The 17,746-nt window shown below is 39.9% G+C and overlaps 2 pseudogenes; both read left to right on the forward strand.

The window, feature by feature from the left end:
• Positions 1-1,673: 1,673 nt before the first annotated feature.
• Positions 1,674-2,605, forward strand: LOC100621247 (14-3-3 protein epsilon pseudogene; annotated as a pseudogene).
• Positions 2,606-16,095: 13,490 nt separating this feature from the next.
• Positions 16,096-16,733, forward strand: LOC100621347 (cytochrome c pseudogene; annotated as a pseudogene).
• The last annotated feature ends 1,013 nt before the right edge of the window (positions 16,734-17,746 follow it).

Below are 17,746 nucleotides of genomic sequence, written 5' to 3' on the forward strand. Positions count from 1 at the left end.
ATGGTCTTTCGATGACCTGCAGGATAAAGTAATGGTCGAGGATGCCTGTTTCTCCGGTAAAAAAGACTAATATTTGAGACTAATCTGCCAGGTGCTTAAAGCTATCTAGCAGGACAGAAGTTTTGAAGGCAAATCCTAACATTCGACTCCTCACCAAACCCAAACTATTTTCATTCAGTTCAGATAAAAACCTGAACATTAAAGGTAAAAGAACCTTTTTTTTTTCTTTTTTTTTTTTGGTGTTTTTAGGGCTGTAGCCATGGCATTTGGAGATTCCCAGGCTAGGGGTCGAATTGGAGCTGTAGCTGCCAGCTTATACCACAGCCACAGCAACACCAGGTCCCAGAGTCTGCAACCTACACCATAGCTCACAGCAATGCCAGATCCTTAACCCACTGAGTGAGGCCAGGGATCAAACCTGCAACTTCATGGATCCTAGTCAGATTCCTTAACCGCTGAGCCACAAAGGGAATTCCCTGCTTTTCTATTTTTAAAGTTACTTTTTTTGCTCAATATGTTGTAGCCATCCTTCCATGTCAATATATCATTTATCTACAAATTTGCCTTTGTCTCCATAGTTTTTCATAGTAGGACTTCATCCTGTATAAAACATTATTTTTTCTACTGACAAATACATAGGTTGCATTCAATCTTTTCCTATTAATTTTTAAAAAAAAAACATGTGTTCATTGATAAAATATTGGTCAAGTATTTCTGAATGTAATCATTTGAAAAGGGCATACAGGAGTTCCTCCTGGTGCGACGGGATCGGCAGTGTCTTGGGAGCGCTGGGACACAGGTTCGATCCCTGGCCTGGCACAGTGGGTTAAGGATCCAGAGTTCCGCAGCAGCAGCTTAGGTCACAACTGTATCTCGGATCTGATCCCTGGCCTGGGAACTCCATATGCCACAGGTACATCCCTAAAAAAGCAAAAGCAAAAAATTTAAAAAAAAAAGAAAAGGGCATATAATGCCTAAACCCCAAGGAATGAGTTTTTCTCAAAGTGAGCACTTTAAATTCCAAGTAAAACAATGAGAAAGGTATTTATTATTTTAACAAATACATAGAAAGCACTTACTGTTCCAAGTGCTTTAAAATTAACTCACTTTTCGTAACAATTCAATGACCTAAGTAATGTTATCCACATCTTACAGACAAATAAACAGAGGCACGGTGATAAACTAACTTGCCCAAAGTCACAGTAGAGACATTGAATATAATATCTGTAAACTTGCTCAATATGTTATAGCTATCCTTCCATGTCAATATATCATTTATCTACAAATTTACCTTTGTTTCCATTAGAAAGATTAATCTAGATAATGTGGTTGTGCAGAGTTAGAATCCAAATATGAGGAAAGGAAGGCAGATAGTAATGAAACTGGAAAAGCAGGTTTAACTTCAACAGGAATGGCTATACAGAACTCATTGACTGTAGGTGAACTTAGAGGAGAGAATTTCCAAAGATAAACCAGAGGTTTTAATCCTAGGTTATTGGTGGGGGGATAATTTCTGCTAAGTATGGGGCGGTTAAGAAAATTGACTTGGGGTGAAAGATGATGGATCTGAACTGATGGTAGTATGCCCATCAGAAATAATTTATCATTGAAAATAGAACAAATATGGAAAAGAAAAGAGAAAGTTTGAGAGGCTATATGCTTCCATCTGACATGCAGACCCTGCCGGAGCCGCTGCCGCAATGGATGATGGGGAGGATCTGGTGTACCAGGTGAAGCTGGCCGAGCAGGCTGAGCCATATGAGAAAATGGTGGAATCAATGAAGAAAGTAGCAGGGATGGACGTGGAGTTGACAGCTGAAGAAAGAAACATCCTATCTGTTGCATATAAAAATGTGATTGGAGCTAGAAGAGCTTCCTGGAGAATAATCAGCAGCATTGAACAGAAAGAAGAAAACAAGGGAGAAGACAAACTAAAAATGATTTCAGAATATTGGCAAGTGGTTGACACTGAGCTAAAATTAATCTGTTGTGACATTCTGGATGTACTGGACAAACACCTCGTTCCAGCAGCTAACACTGGCGAGTCCAAGGCTTTCTATAATAAAATGAAAAGGGACTACCACAGGTATCTGGCTGAATTTGCCACAGCAAACAATAGGAAGGAGGCTGCAGAGAACAGCCTAGTGGCTTATAAAGCTGCTAGTGATATTGCAATGACAGAACTTCCACCAACACCTCCTATTCGCTGAGGTCTTGCTCTCAATTTTTCAGTATTCTACTATGAAATTCTTAATTCCCCTGGCCGTGCCTGCAGGTTTGCAAAAGCAGCTTTTGATGATGCAATTGCAGAACTGGATATGCTGAGTAGAAAAAGCTATAAGGACTCTACACTTATCTTGCAGTTGTCACATGATAATCTGACACTATGGACTTCAGACATGGAGGGTGATGGTGAAGAGCAGAATAAAGAAGCACTGAAGGATGTGGAAGATGACTGAAAATTGGTGAGACATAAAAGCCAAGAGAAACCAAGAGAAACCATCTCTGACCACCCCACACCTTCCCATTCTCACCCCTCTTGGAAATTCCCCCATTGTCACTGAGGACCACCAAATCTGACTTTTATTTTTGGTCTCAGAATTTAGGTTCCTGCCCTGTTGGTTTTTTTTTTTTTTTAATAGTTTTCAAAAGTTCTTAAAGGCAAGACTGAATTTCTGTGGATTTTACTGATCCCAGCTTTTAGGTTCTTTAAGACACTAACAGGACTGAAGAGGCTTTTCCAGCATTACTGTATCGTCTCCTGCTAGATGTGGCAAGATCACCATAAGAAATGGAAATTACATTCGAAAGCCGTTAGACTTCTAGGTGATGCAAGCATCTAAGAAAAATGTTATTGACACTATAGAGATGTATGTGATATCATTTTTCCTTCTTCTAATTGTTTAAATTGAACTTTATACCAGGGTTTAAAATTAATTGGGTTTTAGCTTGAGGCAGTTAAAGATTCAATTGTTTAGAGTTTGTTGTAATGGTTTTGCTTGTAAAAAGTGTTTCAAACTCTGCTGAAATATTTCTGAAAAGCATGGTGTTGGTAACAGTTCAAGAACCCGTGGCTGCTCATTCTTGCCTATTTTTACTCTCCCTCTAAAGCAGGTTAGCATTGAAGGTGGTATGGAAAAGCCTGCATTTCTGTTCAATTCTTTGTTTCTTTTCCTTCCCTCTTCCCTGGGCCCTGCCTTTCCCCTCCTTCACTTGCTCAACCTCTTTTGTTCAGTATGTGTAACGTGAAGCTAATTTGTACTACTAGATATCTGACTGGAGACCAGATACAGAATCTGTATTGTTCTTACTGAAAATCAGCATGGATTAACATTAAACTTAAATAAAACAAATGTAAATAAAAAAAAAGAAAGTTGGAGAGAATTGATATTTTATCTTGTTTGAATTGTGTTATACCTATTGATTTAATTTGGAATAAATTGGCACTTTATAATACTGAGAATTTCCCACTAAGAACATGCTGTGTGTCTCCATTTGTTCAAGTGTTCTTTTATGTCTTCCAACAAAACTTCATGATTTAGCTGTCTTTCTTTAGGTGGTTCCTATATCTTCTTAGAGTTTTACTTGAGTATTATATATTTTCTGGGGATTTTATGGACTGCATTATACTCCCCCCATTCATAGGTTGAAGTCCTGACCCTCAGTATCTCAGAATGTGATAGGCCCTTTAAAGAGATGATTAAGTTAAAATGAAGTCGTTAGGGTGGGCCCTAGAATATCTGCTGGTATCCCTGTAAAAAGAGGAGGTTGGGATATACAAAGGTCCACCAGGGATGTGTGTGCAGAGAGAGAAGATGGCCACCTGCAAAACCAGGAGAGAGGCTTTACTAGAAACCAAACTTGCTGACTCCTTGATCTTGGATCTCTAGTCTCCAGAACTGTGAGAAATAAATTTCTGTTATTTAAGACACCCAATCTGTAGTATTTTGTTGTGGCAGCTCTAGCAAACTAATACAGGGAGTTAGTGTGAATGGAAACTTCTCCTATTCTATAACTCTATATGGTTATTTGTTATTTTGTAAGAAAGATAATTTTGTACTTTATTTTCCTGAATTTTCTAGATAGAAAATTATTCTGCCTGCAAATGAGCATAATTTTGCCTACATGTTTCTAGTCATTTTCCCTTTAAGTCTATTTAAATATCATCATATGTATATCTTTGAGTACATGTGTGACTATTTCTGTCAAACAAATTCCTAGAAGTCATTGCTAATTTGTCAAGTTTCTTTTTTTTAAATAAAGAATGGGTGTGCAGGAGTTCTCTTGTGCAGCAAGTTAAGGATCTGGCATTGTCACTGCAGCAGCTTGGGTTGCTGTGGGGTGAGTTCCTTCCCTGGCCTGGGAACTTCCACATGCCACAGACACAGCTAAAAAAAAAAAAAAAAATCGGTGTGCAATTTTATCAAATATCTTTTTAGTGTCTTTTATATGCACATCTCCTCCTTTATCTATTACCTATTTCTTTTTTAAAAAACTTTTTTTTCTTTTTGGCTGTACCTGTGGTATGCAAAAGTTCTGGTGCCAGGGATTGAACCAGCATCACAACAGCAACCTGAGCCACAGCAGTGATAATGCCAGATCCTTAACCTGCTGCACCACCAGGGGAACACCAATCTATTTCTTTATGTGATGTATTACAATAACCCATCTCCAACATTAAACCAACTTTACATTTCTTGAATAACAGTTCCTTCATGGAGTTCCCTGGTGGCCTAGTGGCTAAGGATGTGGCATTGTCACTGCTGTGGCTTGGGTTAGATCCCTGGCCAGGAGCTTCCACATGCCATGGGCACAGCCAAAAAAAAAAAAAGTCCCTTCATTTTCACATGTGCTAACTCTAACATTCTTCAAGTTCATAAAGTAAGAAACAGGAATACACCAACATACTGTGGTGCTTTATTCTGGTCACTGACTATATTTTCTGGCTAAAAGTGTTTGATATGCCCCCAAATAGGTGATTTAATGTAATAGCTACAAACTCTGGGTCAGGCTTTCAGAATGCCCTTCTGTTGCTCCTTCCATGGACCTCTCCTTTGCACTGATTTTCCTTCTCATGCATTGAGGGAGTCTCATGCTGGAACTGCTCCTTTAGAGCTAAGGCCACCTTTCAAGTGGGTGCTTCACATACAATCAGCTATGAATCTCTCATTGCCTCCCTACACTTCCCACGTCCTGGTAAACCTCCTAGCTCCCCAGGTCTGAAACACTTGTGCCTCCACCTGCTGTCTTACTCTCTGCAGAGTCATATTGCATTATCTAAAGTTAGATAAAGCTCCTTCAATGTTTCTTTACTCGGTGTTTCTTCTATGTCACCTATTTTCTTGGCACGTTCTCCTGTGTTGGAGGAAGAATAATCTTTCTTCTTTTCCAAAATCTGATGGATACCTATACCTTGAGAAAATTGTAAATCTTAAAACTATGTTTGTCCTAAATAGACTTCAAATTTTCTCTCTCAACAGCAGAGACAAACAACCATTTCCTTAGGCCTAGGATTGCCACTGCCTTTTCCTGTCTATTAATGGACCACAATCCCACCCCCTCACCTCAACTCCTTCAATTGTTGCAAATATTCTTTGGACCCAAATACAAGTGATCCATCCTTACATTCAACACCATAGTTTAGACATATATAACTTATTGTAATGTCCCCTCTATCTTTTTCCTTGCTTTATATTGATATCACATGCATTTTTCCTTCCCTCCATATTGCTTCCTGGAATGTGGATGCTGCCTAGACCACAAGGACCAGCACTCCACCCTAGGGATGGTAGAACAGCAAGCTGAAAGGAGCCTGGATCCTGAATGCTGCATAAAGTAGAGCTGCCATACTAGCCTAGGACTGCATAGTTTTTACTATAACCTAAACTTATGAAAACTCTAGGTAATTTAAACAGAATAGCTCCTTTGGGAAGAAACAGATAAAAGTAAACATAATTTCTGATTAGTAGTTAACATAAATAATATTAATAACTAATTATGAGTTGTAGTCTTTCTACTTTACAAAAAGCTGTCTCAAAGGTCACTGATCTTAAATTTTTTCTTTTTTGTATCTGAAATCAGCAATGAAACATCTATTCTTCAGCTTTTTTATTCCCTTGGTTTTGGCAGTAAAGCAGTCACCCGTGGTAGACAGAATAATGACTCCCTTTGCCCCACAAAGAAATCTATGTTCTAAACTCTGAAACCTGTGTATGTTACTTAACATAGCAAAAGGTACTATACAGGGAAGGATTAAGTTCAGGATCTTAAAGGGTCTGTAAAGGGGAGGCAGGATGGCCAACAAGCATATGAAAAGATGCTCAACATCACCAATCATTAGAGAAATGTAAATCAAAACCACAAATGTAAACAAGAGGCTATCATTTCACACCCATGAGGACTGCTACTCCTAAAGAAAAATAAAAACTAAATCAAAACAGAAAACAAAAAGTGTTGCTAAGAATGTGGAGAAACTAGAAGCCTGGTGCCCTATTTTGGGGAATGTAAAATGGTATGGCTGCTATGGAAAACAATATGGAGTTTCCTCAAAAAAAAAAAAAAAAAAAACCAATAAAAACAAACCCCAGAATTTTCATATGATCCAACAATTCCACTTCTGGGCATATACCTGAAAGAACTGAAAGCAGGGTCTTGGAGAGATGTCTGTATACCCATATTTATAGCAGTATTATTTACAACATCCAAAAGGTGGAAGCAACTTGAGTGTCCATCAACAGCTGAATGGTTAAACAAAATGTGATCTATACATACAGAGGAATATTATTCAGTTTTAAAAAGGAAAGAAATTCTGACATATGCTCTGATATGGATGAACCTTCAAGACATTATGCTAAGTGAAATAAACCAGACACAAAAGAACACTGTATGATACCATTTCTATGAGGTATCTAGAGTAGTCAAATTCATCGAAACAAAAAGTAGAACTGTGGTTGCCAGAGCTTAGGGGGAAGGGGAAATGAGGAGTTGTTGTTTAAACAGTGTAGAGTTTCAGTTTTGCAAGATGAAAAAGTTCTGGAAATTGGTTGCACGACCAATGTGCAAGTATTTAATGTGAATGTATTTAATAATACTGAACTGTACCTTTAAAATGGTTAAGATGATAAATTTTATGTACATGCATTTTACCACCATTAAAAAAATAAATTAAAAAACCCCTAGATTTTATAACAGTAAAGAAAGAGAGAAAGAAAGAAAGAAAGGAGGGAGGGGGGAAGGGAAGTAAGGAAGAAAGGACCAGGGGAGGCAGGAGAGTCAAGAGTCAGAGATGTGAGGATGGAAGCAGAGATGGGAGTGATGGAGGCCACAAGCCAGACATGCAGATAGCCTTTAGAAACGAGAAAAGGCAAGGAAACAGATTCTCCCCTAGAGCTTCCCAAAGGAACACGACTCTGATGACACTTTGATTTTAGCCTCATAAGACCCATTTTGGACTCATGTCTTTCAAAATGTAAAATAATAAATCCGTGGGTTTTTTTTTTTTTTTTTGTCTTTTTAGGGCTGCAACCTGTGGCACAGGAGGTTCTCAGGCTAGGGGTCCAATCAGAGCTGGAACTGTCAGCCTATGCCACAGTCACAGAAATGCGGATCCGAGCCGCGTCTGGGACCTACACCACAGCCAGGCCAAGGATCAAACCCGCATTCTCATGGTTACTAGTTAAGTTCATTAACTGCTGAGCCACGACGGGAACTCCAAATCTGTGTTGTTTTAAGCCACTAGGTCTGTGATAATTTGTTACAGCAGCAAAGGAAATTTTTTCTTTTTCTTTTTTTTTTTTTTTTTTTGCTTTTTAGGGCCACACTCGTGGCATATGGATGTTCCCAGGCTAGGGGTTGAATTGAGCTATAGCTGCTGGCCTACACCACAGCCACAACAACATGGGATCCGAGCTGCATCTGCAACCTACACCACAGCTCAGGGCAACACTGGATCCTTAACCCACTGAGCGAGGCCAGGGATCGAACCCGAGTCCTCATGGATGCTAGTTGGTTTCGTCAACCACTGAGCCACAAAAGGAACTCCAGCAAAAGGAAATTAATACTTAACCTGGGAACCATGAGAAATCAGGTTCGATCCCTGGCCTCATTCAGTGGGTTAAGGATCCAGTATTGCCATGAGCTATGGTGTAGGCCAAAGATGGGGCTTGGATCTGTAGGCCAGCAGCTGTAGCCACAATTAGACCACTAGCCTGGGAATCTCCATATGCCACGGGTACGGCCCTAAAAAGCAAAAAAAAAAAAAAAAAAAAAAAAACTTACCCTGATTTTCCTAAAGTAATTTTATATTGAGTTTCCTTATAAATTACTTGGTGCTGTTTATAACTAATTTTAATTTCGTTACTGCAAATAACTATATTCTTTCTAATGTATATTATTTCCATAAGTCCGATTTAGCAAATGTTGAAGTAGTCAGGGAATAGAACCTCAAACAATAAACCTCCAACTATTACTTGCATCAGGTTGTAACAATCAAGAGGATATTGTAATATTCTCCTTTAAATTTATTTTAAAACAAACAACAAAAGCACTAGTAAAACTTCCACAAACTTTCCCAACAACATGAAAGTTTACATATCAAGGAGTTCTCTTGTGGGGCAGCAGGTTAAAGACCCAGCATTGTCACTTCAGTGGCTTGAGTTGCTGCTGTAGTGTGGGTTCAATCCCTGGCCAGGGACCTTCCACATGCTTCAGGCATGGCCTTTCCGCCAAAAATGTTTGCTTTCAAAATCTGAGTCTTGAGGTAAAGATGGATAAATGTCCCAAATCAGTGTGTGCAGGGGATGGCAAACTGGAGAGCAGAATAAACAGTGCTAAGGAACACAGGCTTTAGAGTTATTTAGCTCAAGGTCAAATATCAGCACTGCCACTTCCGATCTGTCTGACATGGGCAAGAGCTTCAATTTAATTACTAAAGGTAATGATGATTTTAGTTACTGTGAGCATTATAAGCCACTTAATGTCAAGTGCTTAGCCAGTATTCCTGTTACCTGTTAAGTGCTCAATAAAAAGTTGCTATTGGAGTTCTCTTGTGGAGCAGTGGGTTAAGGATCTGTCATTGTCACTGTGGCACAGGTTCAATACCTAGCCTGGGAATTCCACCAGTGTGGGTACAGACAAAAAAAAAGAAAAGTTGCAAAGTTGCAGTTGTGTTAGTTCCTGTTATTCTTTCCATAACTCTTTATTATGAAGCTGAGTCCAGAGAGCAGGTTTTGCTGTTTTCCCTGTATTGTCCACATTATAAGGTCACCTTGCCGATTAACAGGCAAATGCTTGATAGCTCTTCCCCATGGTTCAACCCTGAATCAAAAAAGTACTTGAAATACTGCCAATAGCCTGATATAGAGGTAAAATATGAGCCATTCAACTTCTTGCAAATCTATCTGCACACAAAAACCAACTGCACAGGTCTCCTGGCTCTAAGCCAGAATTCCATCAATGAGATAACACACACTCTTACTGACCACCATTACTGATGGCATTCATTTAGGAGGACATATTTTGAATATAAACATTTAAATACCACCAAGCACCAAGCATATTTACATGAACAGATATATAATGATATCCAAAATATAATAGGAAGTGGAAGATGCTTGCTATAAGACTGATTCAATGCAGAGTCTGATCCATTTTTATAAAATATCATTATATGTACTTATATACATATAGACAAAAATCTGAAATATTTTCTACACTGTCCTAGTTTTCATAAACATATTTTATAATATGTATACCTTTAGCAATCAGAAAACTGATAATTTTTTTTTTTTTTTTTGTCTTTTTGCCATTTCTTGGGCTGCTCCCGCAGCATATGGAGGTTCCCAGGCTAGGGGTCTAATCAGACCTGTAGCCGCCAGCCTACGCCAGAGCCACAGCAACGTGGGATCCGAGCTGCGTCTGCAACCTACACCACAGCTCATGGCAACGCTGGATCGTTAACCCACGGAGCAAGGGCAGGGATTGAACCCGCAACCTCATGGTTCCTAGTCGGATTTGTTAACCACTGCGCCACAATGGGAACTCCAGAAAACTGATAAATGTCATTGCCACAAGCATTTTTAAGTTTAATGTGCCCTCAACTTTTATTGAAGATTGATACAAAAAATGATCATGTGTGAATGGGTAAAGAAAATATGATATGAATGGAATATTACTCAGCTATAAAAAGAATGAAATAATGCCATTAGGCAGCTATGTGGATGGACCTAGAGATTATCATACTAAACGAAATAAGACAAAGACAAATACAATATGATATCACTTATTTGTGGAATCTAAACTATGACACAAATGAACCTATCTATGAAACAGAAACAGACTTATAAATCCAGAGAACAGATATGTGGTTGCCAAGGGAAAGGAAGGAAGGGGGAGGGTTAGAGCGGGTGTTTGGGGCTAGAAGATGAAGACTGTTATGTATAGAATGGATAAACAACAGGGTCTATTGTATATTCAATATCCTCTGATAGACCAGAAAAGAAAAGAAAAAAATAACAATGTGAAGAATTTGCATCTTCTACAAAACTACCAGTATCAGTCCACACCAGTAATCCAGAAATCTAGTCTGAAGTAACTAAAGCATAAGATGGAGAGTTATTGGCCCAAAGCACCAAAAAACAGGAAGAGTGGTCTGATCTGGCCTTAAGGTCTTAGATGTGGCCAAGAATGGCTGATTCTGCCACCACTTGTATTTCTCTTTGAAAGTTTACTCCTTGAACTCCCTGCTATAGCCTCATGCAGCTCCATGCTTACATTATTACCTCTTCCTGACAGGAAAGTCTTTCCCCTGCAATCTCCAGCTAGGAAAGTCCTAGAGAAGGATTCTGATTGGCTTGGCTGGATCAGGGACCAATCCCCATGGCCAAGATGTGTGAGGTCTTATGATTAGCATCCCTATACCACTCCATGCAGTATGGAGTTGAGGAAATGGCTGTCTTAGTAACAAAACCCCATAGACTAGAGGACTTATAAACAATAGAAATTTGTTCCTCATGGTCCTGGAGACTAGAAGTCTGATATCAGGGTGCCAGCATGGCAGGTTCTGGTGACAGCCGTTTTCCAGGTTGCAGACTGCCAGCATCTTCTTGTATCCTCACACAGTGGAAAGAGAATGAGCCAGTTTTCTGGCATCTTCTCCCCCCACCCCCCCACCCCCACATATGGAAGTTCCTATGCTAGGGATGGAATCTGAGCAGGAACTGTAACCTACACCACAGTTGACCCACTGCACCATAGCAGGAACTCCTCTGCCCTCTTTTTTTTTCTTTCTTTTTTTTTTTTTTTGTCTTTTTAGGGCCACATCATGGCATATGGAAGTAACCAGGCTAGGGGTCAAATTGGAGCTGTGGCTGCCGGCCTACACCACAGCCACAGGCACAGCCTCATCTGTGACCACAGCTCCCAGCAACGCCAGATCCTTAACCCACTGAGCAAGGCCAGGGATCGAACCTGTGTCCTCATGGATGCTAGTCAGATTCATTTCTGCTGAGCCACAACAGAAAATCCTGTCCTCATCTTTTATTTTTTTTAATTACTATTATTTTTTAATAGTTATTTCCCCGATACAATTTTTTTTTCTACTGTACAGCATGGTGACCCAGGTACACATTCTATTTTCACACATTATCATGCTCCATCATAAGTGACTAGACGTAGTTCCCAGTGCTACACAGCAGGATCTCATTGTTAATCCATTCCAAAGGCAATAGTTTGTATCTATCAACCCCAAGCTCCCTAACCACCCCACTCCCCCCACCTCCCCCTCGGCAACCACAAGTCTATTCTGCAAGTCCATGATTTTCTTTTCTGTGGAAAGGTTCATTTGTGCCTTATATTAGATTCCAGATATAAGTGATATCATATGGTATTTGTCTTTCTCTTTCTGACTGACTTCACTCAGGATGAGAGTCTCTAGTTCCATCCATGTTGCTGCAAATGGTATTATTTCATTCTTTTTTTATGGCTGAGTAGTATTCCACTGTGTATATATACCACATCTTCCTAATCCAATCATCTGTTTATGGATATTTGGGTTGTTTCCATGTCTTGGTTGTTGTGAATAGAGCTGCAATGAACATGCGGGTGCCATGTGTCTTTTTTAAGGAAAGTTTTGTCCTGATACATGCGCAAGAGTGGGATTGCTGGGTCATATGGTAGTTCTATGTACAGATTTCTAAGGTATCTCCATACTTATCTCCATAGTGGTTGTACCAGCTTACATTCCCACCAACAGTGTAGGAGGGTTCCCTTTTCTCCACACCCCCTCCAGCACTTGTTATTTGTGGACTTATTAATGATGGCCATTCTGACTCATGTGAGGTGGTATTTCATGGTAGTTTTGTTTTTTTTTGGTTTTTTTTTTTTTTTGTCTTTTTTTGCTATTTCTTTGGGCTGCTCCCACAGCTTATGGAGGTTCCCAGGCTAGGGGTCGAATCAGAGCTGTAGCCCCCAGCCTAAGCCAGAGCCACAGCAACGCAGGATCCAAGCCACGTCTGCGACCTACACCACAGCTCACGGCAACGCTGGATCATTAACCCACTGAGCAAGGCCAGGGACCGAACCTGCAACCTCATGGTTCCTAGTTGGATTCGTTAACCACTGCGCCACGACGGGAACTCCCTTTCATAGTAGTTTTGATTTGCATTTCTTTAATAATCAGGGATGTTGAGCATTTTTTCATGTGCTTGTTGGCCATCTGTACATCTTCCTCGGAGAACTGTCTATTCAGGTCTTTTGGCCATTTTTTAATTGGGTTTTTGGCGTTTTTGCTGTTGAGTTGTCTAAGTTGTTTGTATATTCTAGGGATTAAGCCCTTGTCAGTTGTATCATTTGAAACTATTTTCTCCCATTCTGTAAGTTGTCTTTTTGGTTTCCTTTGCTGTGCAAAAGCTTGTCAGTTTGATTAGGTCCCACTGGTTTATTTTTGCTTCATTTCTGTTGCTTTGGGAGATTGACCTGAGAAAATATTCATGAAGTTGATGTCAGAGAATGTTTTGCCTATGTTCTCTTCTAGGAGTTTGATGCTGTCTTGTCTTATATTTAAGTCTTTAAGCCATTTTGAGTTTATTTTTGTGCACGGTGTGATGGTGTGTTCTAGTTTCATTGATTTACATGCAGCTGTCCAGGTTTCCCAGTAATGCTTGCTGAAAAGACTGTCTTTTCCCCATTTTATGTTCTTGCCTCCTTTGGCAAAGATTAATTGACCATAGGTGTCTGGGTTTATTTCTGGGTTCTCTATTCTCTTCCATTGGTCTATATATCTGTTTTGGTACCAGTACCACACTGTCTTGATGACTGTGGCTTTGTAATATTGCTTGTAGTCTGGGAGAGTTATGCCTCCTGCTTGGTTTTTTGTTCTTCAGAATTGCTGTAGCAATCCTGGGTCTTTGGTGGTTCCATATAAATGTTTGGATTGTTTGTTCTAGTTCTGTGAAAAATGTCATGGGTAATTTGATAGGGATTGCATTGAATCTGTAGATTGCTTTGGGTAGTATAGCACTTGTTACAATATTAATTTTTCCAACACAGGAGCATGGACTATCTTTCCATTTCTTTATATCTTTCTTAGTTTCTTTGATTAAAGTTTTATAGTTCTCAGCATATAAGCCCTTTACCTCCTTGGTCTGGTGTATTCCCAAGTATCTGATTTTGTGAGGTGCAATTTTAAAAGGTATTATATTTTTGTATTCCTTTTCTAATATTTCATTGTTAGTATACAGAAATGCGATGGATTTCTGAATGTTAATCTTACATCCTGATATTTTGCTGAGTTTGTTGATCAGTTCAATTAGTTTTGGGGTTGAGTCCTTAGGGTTTGGTATATATAGCATCATGTCATCTGCATACAGTGACAGTTTTACCTCTTCTCTTCCTATTTGGATGCCTTTTATTTCTTTTGTTTGTCTGATCGCTGTGGCTAGGATTTTCAGTACTATGTTGAATAACAGTGGTGAGAGTAGACATCCTTGTCTGGTTCCAGATTTCAGTGGAAAGGCTTTCAGTTTTTCTTCATTGAGTATTATATTCGCTGTGGGTTTGTCATTAATGGCTTTGATTATGTTAAAGTATGTTCCCTCTATACTCACTTTGGTAAGAGTTTTTATCTGTCCTCTTCTTTTAAAGGTACTTACTAATCCCATTCATAAAGGTTCCACCCTCTTGACCTAATTACAACCAAAAGCCCCACATCCAAACACAATCACATTGGGGACTGGGACTTCAAATGACAGAAGGACACAAGCATTAATCCCATAACAATGGCATTTCTCAAAAGAAGGGTAGTCCTATTCTGGGCAGATAGAGCCATATATTTTTATTGCTGAAGACATTGCCAGGATGCATTCCAGCATCTATTGTAAAAGTTCCTTGGTGATCAATTTGCCCTTAAGATAAGGCTCAGAGACAGGAAGATCAGCATGCTTGGAAAACTATAAAAACTGGTAACATGTCAGCATGACAGGAAAACTGGTGGACTCTGTTTAACAGAATAGCATCTTTAATGAGCAGTGGACAGGGTCAAGATTCACGGTGCAGTGGAAACGATTCTGACTAGGAACCATAAGGTTGCGGGCTAGATCCCTGGCCTTGCTCAGTGGATTAAGGATCCGGCATTGCCGTGAACTGTGGTGTAGTTCACAGACGTGGCTGGGATCTGGTGTTGCTGTGGCTGTGGAGTAGGCCAGAGGCTATAGCTCCAATTCCCAGGTTCCAGTCTGGGAACCTCCATATGCTGCAGGTGCGGCCCCAAAAAGACTAAATAAATAAATAAATAATCGTTACAGGTAAGTTTGTTTTTAATCTCAAAGACTTTAAGGTCTTGAGATCCTCAGTTTCAAATTTTTCAAAACCTAGGTTTTAAAGGGACAGAAACTCCACAATTGGAAAGAGAATACTATATGCTATTTATTTATTTATTTTTTGCTTTATTAGGGCTGCACCTGTGGCATATGGAGGTTCCCTGGCTAGGGGTGGAATCCAAGCTGCAGCTGCTAGCCTATGCCACAGCCACAGCCACCCCAGACACGAGCCACGTCTGCGACCTACACCACAGCTCACTGTAATGCCAGAACCTTAACCCACTGAATGATGGCAGGGATCAAATCTGCATCCTCATGGATACTAGTTGGGTTCTTAACCCACTGAGCCACAATGAAAAATCACTGAAAAATTTTTATTGAGTGTCAATTAAATGAGTCTGTTAATAAACATATATTGGTGGCAAGACATAAATTTAGGAGTTCTATCAAGAAACCTGCATTACGGAGTTCCCATCGCAGCGCAGTCGTTAACGAATCCAACTAGGAACCATGAGGTTGCGGGTTTGGTCCCTGCCCTTGCTCAGTGGGTTAACAATCCAGTGTTGCCGTGAGCTGTGGCGTAGGTCGCAGACGCGGCTTGGATCCCGTGTTGCTGTGGCTCTGGCTTAGGCTGGGGGCTACAGCTCCAATTCGACCCCTAGCCTGGGAACCTCCATATGCTGTGGGAGCAGCCCAAGAAAAGACAAAAAAAAAAAAAAAAAGAAAGAAAGAAAGAAAGAAAAAGAAACCTGCATTCGTCATGATCTCCAGAGAAACAGAACCAACAGATTACATATGCATAGATAGATAGATAGATAGATAGATTTATTATAAGGTATTGGCTCATGCAATTATGGAGGCTGAGAAGTATCACATTTGTCATCTGTAAGCTGGAAATCCCAGAAAGCCAATGAAATAGTTTGCAGGCCTGAAAACCAGATTGCTGATGATGCAGATTCCAGCCTGAGTCTACAGGACTGAGAAACAGCAGTGCCAAGATGGATGGCCAGCTCAAAGGCTGAATCAAAGCCTTTGCCTTTTCCTCTGCCTTTTGTTCTATTCAGGCCCTCAGTGAATTGCATGATGCCCACCCACCTGAGGGAGGACCATCTGCTTTACTCAGTCTATGGATTTAAATTCTCTTCCAGAAACAGCTTCTCAGATACACCCAGAAATAATGTTAAACCAGACATCTGGACATCCCATGATCTAGTCAAGTTTGACAGATAAAATTTACTATCACACTAGAAAGCGGGACATCTGGCCTGCAAGTGGTGGTTTGTCTGTTGAGCTCGGCGAAGGAACGATTTTAAAATGGGTGATGTTGAGCAGGGCAAGAAGATTTTTGTTCAGAAGAGTGCCCAGTGCCACGCTGTAGAAAAGGGAGGCAAGCACAAGACTGGTCCAAACCTCCATGGTCTCTTTGGGCAGAAGAGAGGTCAGGCTCCTGGATTCTCTTACCCAGATGCCAACAAGAACAAAGGCATCACCTGGGGAGAGGAGACACTGATGGAGTACCTGGAGAATTCCAAGTACATCCCTGGAATGAAAATGATCTTTGCTGGCATTTAGAAGGGAGAAAGGGAAGACTTGATAGCTTATCTCAAAAAAGCTACTAATGAGTAAAAGCTGGCCACTGCCTTATTTATTACAAGACCGAAATGTCTCATGACATATGTGTACCATAGTTAAACTGATCTCATACACTAGAATTCAGATCCTGTATGGCTGATGGAATGTTTCTGTTGGATGGTCCTGATTTAAATAAGATTTGTTGGTGGCTAAATGAATATGGTCAGCTTTTTGAATTTTAATATTAATTCTAGTTCAACAAGTACTATCACTGACTTTCCCTTCTACAGAGATGGTTAAACTTGAATGTGGAATGTTAAACTTTTCAGGAAAATGGTGAATACCTTCTCAGAACCTATGGGAGATTGGTTTTATATTTAGATTTCCATAACTGGTTATATTAATATATTTAAATACTGAGAAGACCCCTTCACTATCTCATAGAACAGAGCAAGATTCACCTGTGTTTCAAGTTGTGTTCACTAGCCTGTTAAGGCATGAGCCAAAGGTAAACTGACAATGTCCCCCTTATCTTTTTGGTCTTAACTATGCCAAATTTCATTAAAATTATCTGTATCAAAAAAAAATTTACTATCACAATACCTTTACACCCTCATTGTAACTCTTAATTTTAACCAGTGACAGCTGAATAAGCTTTGATCTGAAAAGATTTCATCCAACAGAGTTCATAGAAAACCCTTTGTTTTGACAAAGGTTGTAATTATATCGGAAATCTTGGATGTAGCTCATGGCCAGCACACTTTGACCCTTGCAGCTGTGTTCTCTGGCTCCAAAATGGATTTTGAAGAATGGGCAAACTGATTACTTCTTGGAAAAAGAAGAGAAAAGAAAGAGCTTGCATAAGAGAGATACAGGATTTCAAAGATACAAAGATAATGACCACACAGCAGATAGAAGGAGAAATCAGTGCTTGTTTATCACATTGTAAATAGCCTTGTCTTTCCCTGGTGCCATGGCCATTGTGTTCCTGGGAAGCCTCATGTCATTTAACACGTACCAGGCAAAGAGGGTTAACCGCACCCACTGTGACAGCTCTGCTTCACTAGCACAGCTTAGCTCAGTGGGAATTCTGCAGAAAGACGTCAAGCAAGGCCGAGCTTTGTCTTTCATGAATGTTCCATCTGAATTTCAAGATGAATACACCATGAATAATAACCACTGCTTTTTGGTGATGGTACATGGCAGCACAATACACGGGAAGCTTTTAAATTTTTTTTCTCAGAGCAGCACTATATCATTGCGGGTTTTTTTTTTTTTTTCCCCTTAGAAATCACTGAGAATTATTTTTTTTTATTAAAAAAATTTTTTTTTTGTCTTTTTGCCATTTTCTTGGGCCGCTC

The sequence above is a fragment of the Sus scrofa genome, chromosome 3 (genome assembly GCF_054392235.1).
Source record: "Sus scrofa isolate SSC_HxYL_T2T_F1_AM1 chromosome 3, Sscrofa_HxYL_maternal_Yorkshire_Landrace_v2.0, whole genome shotgun sequence".
Taxonomy (NCBI): domain Eukaryota; kingdom Metazoa; phylum Chordata; class Mammalia; order Artiodactyla; family Suidae; genus Sus; species Sus scrofa.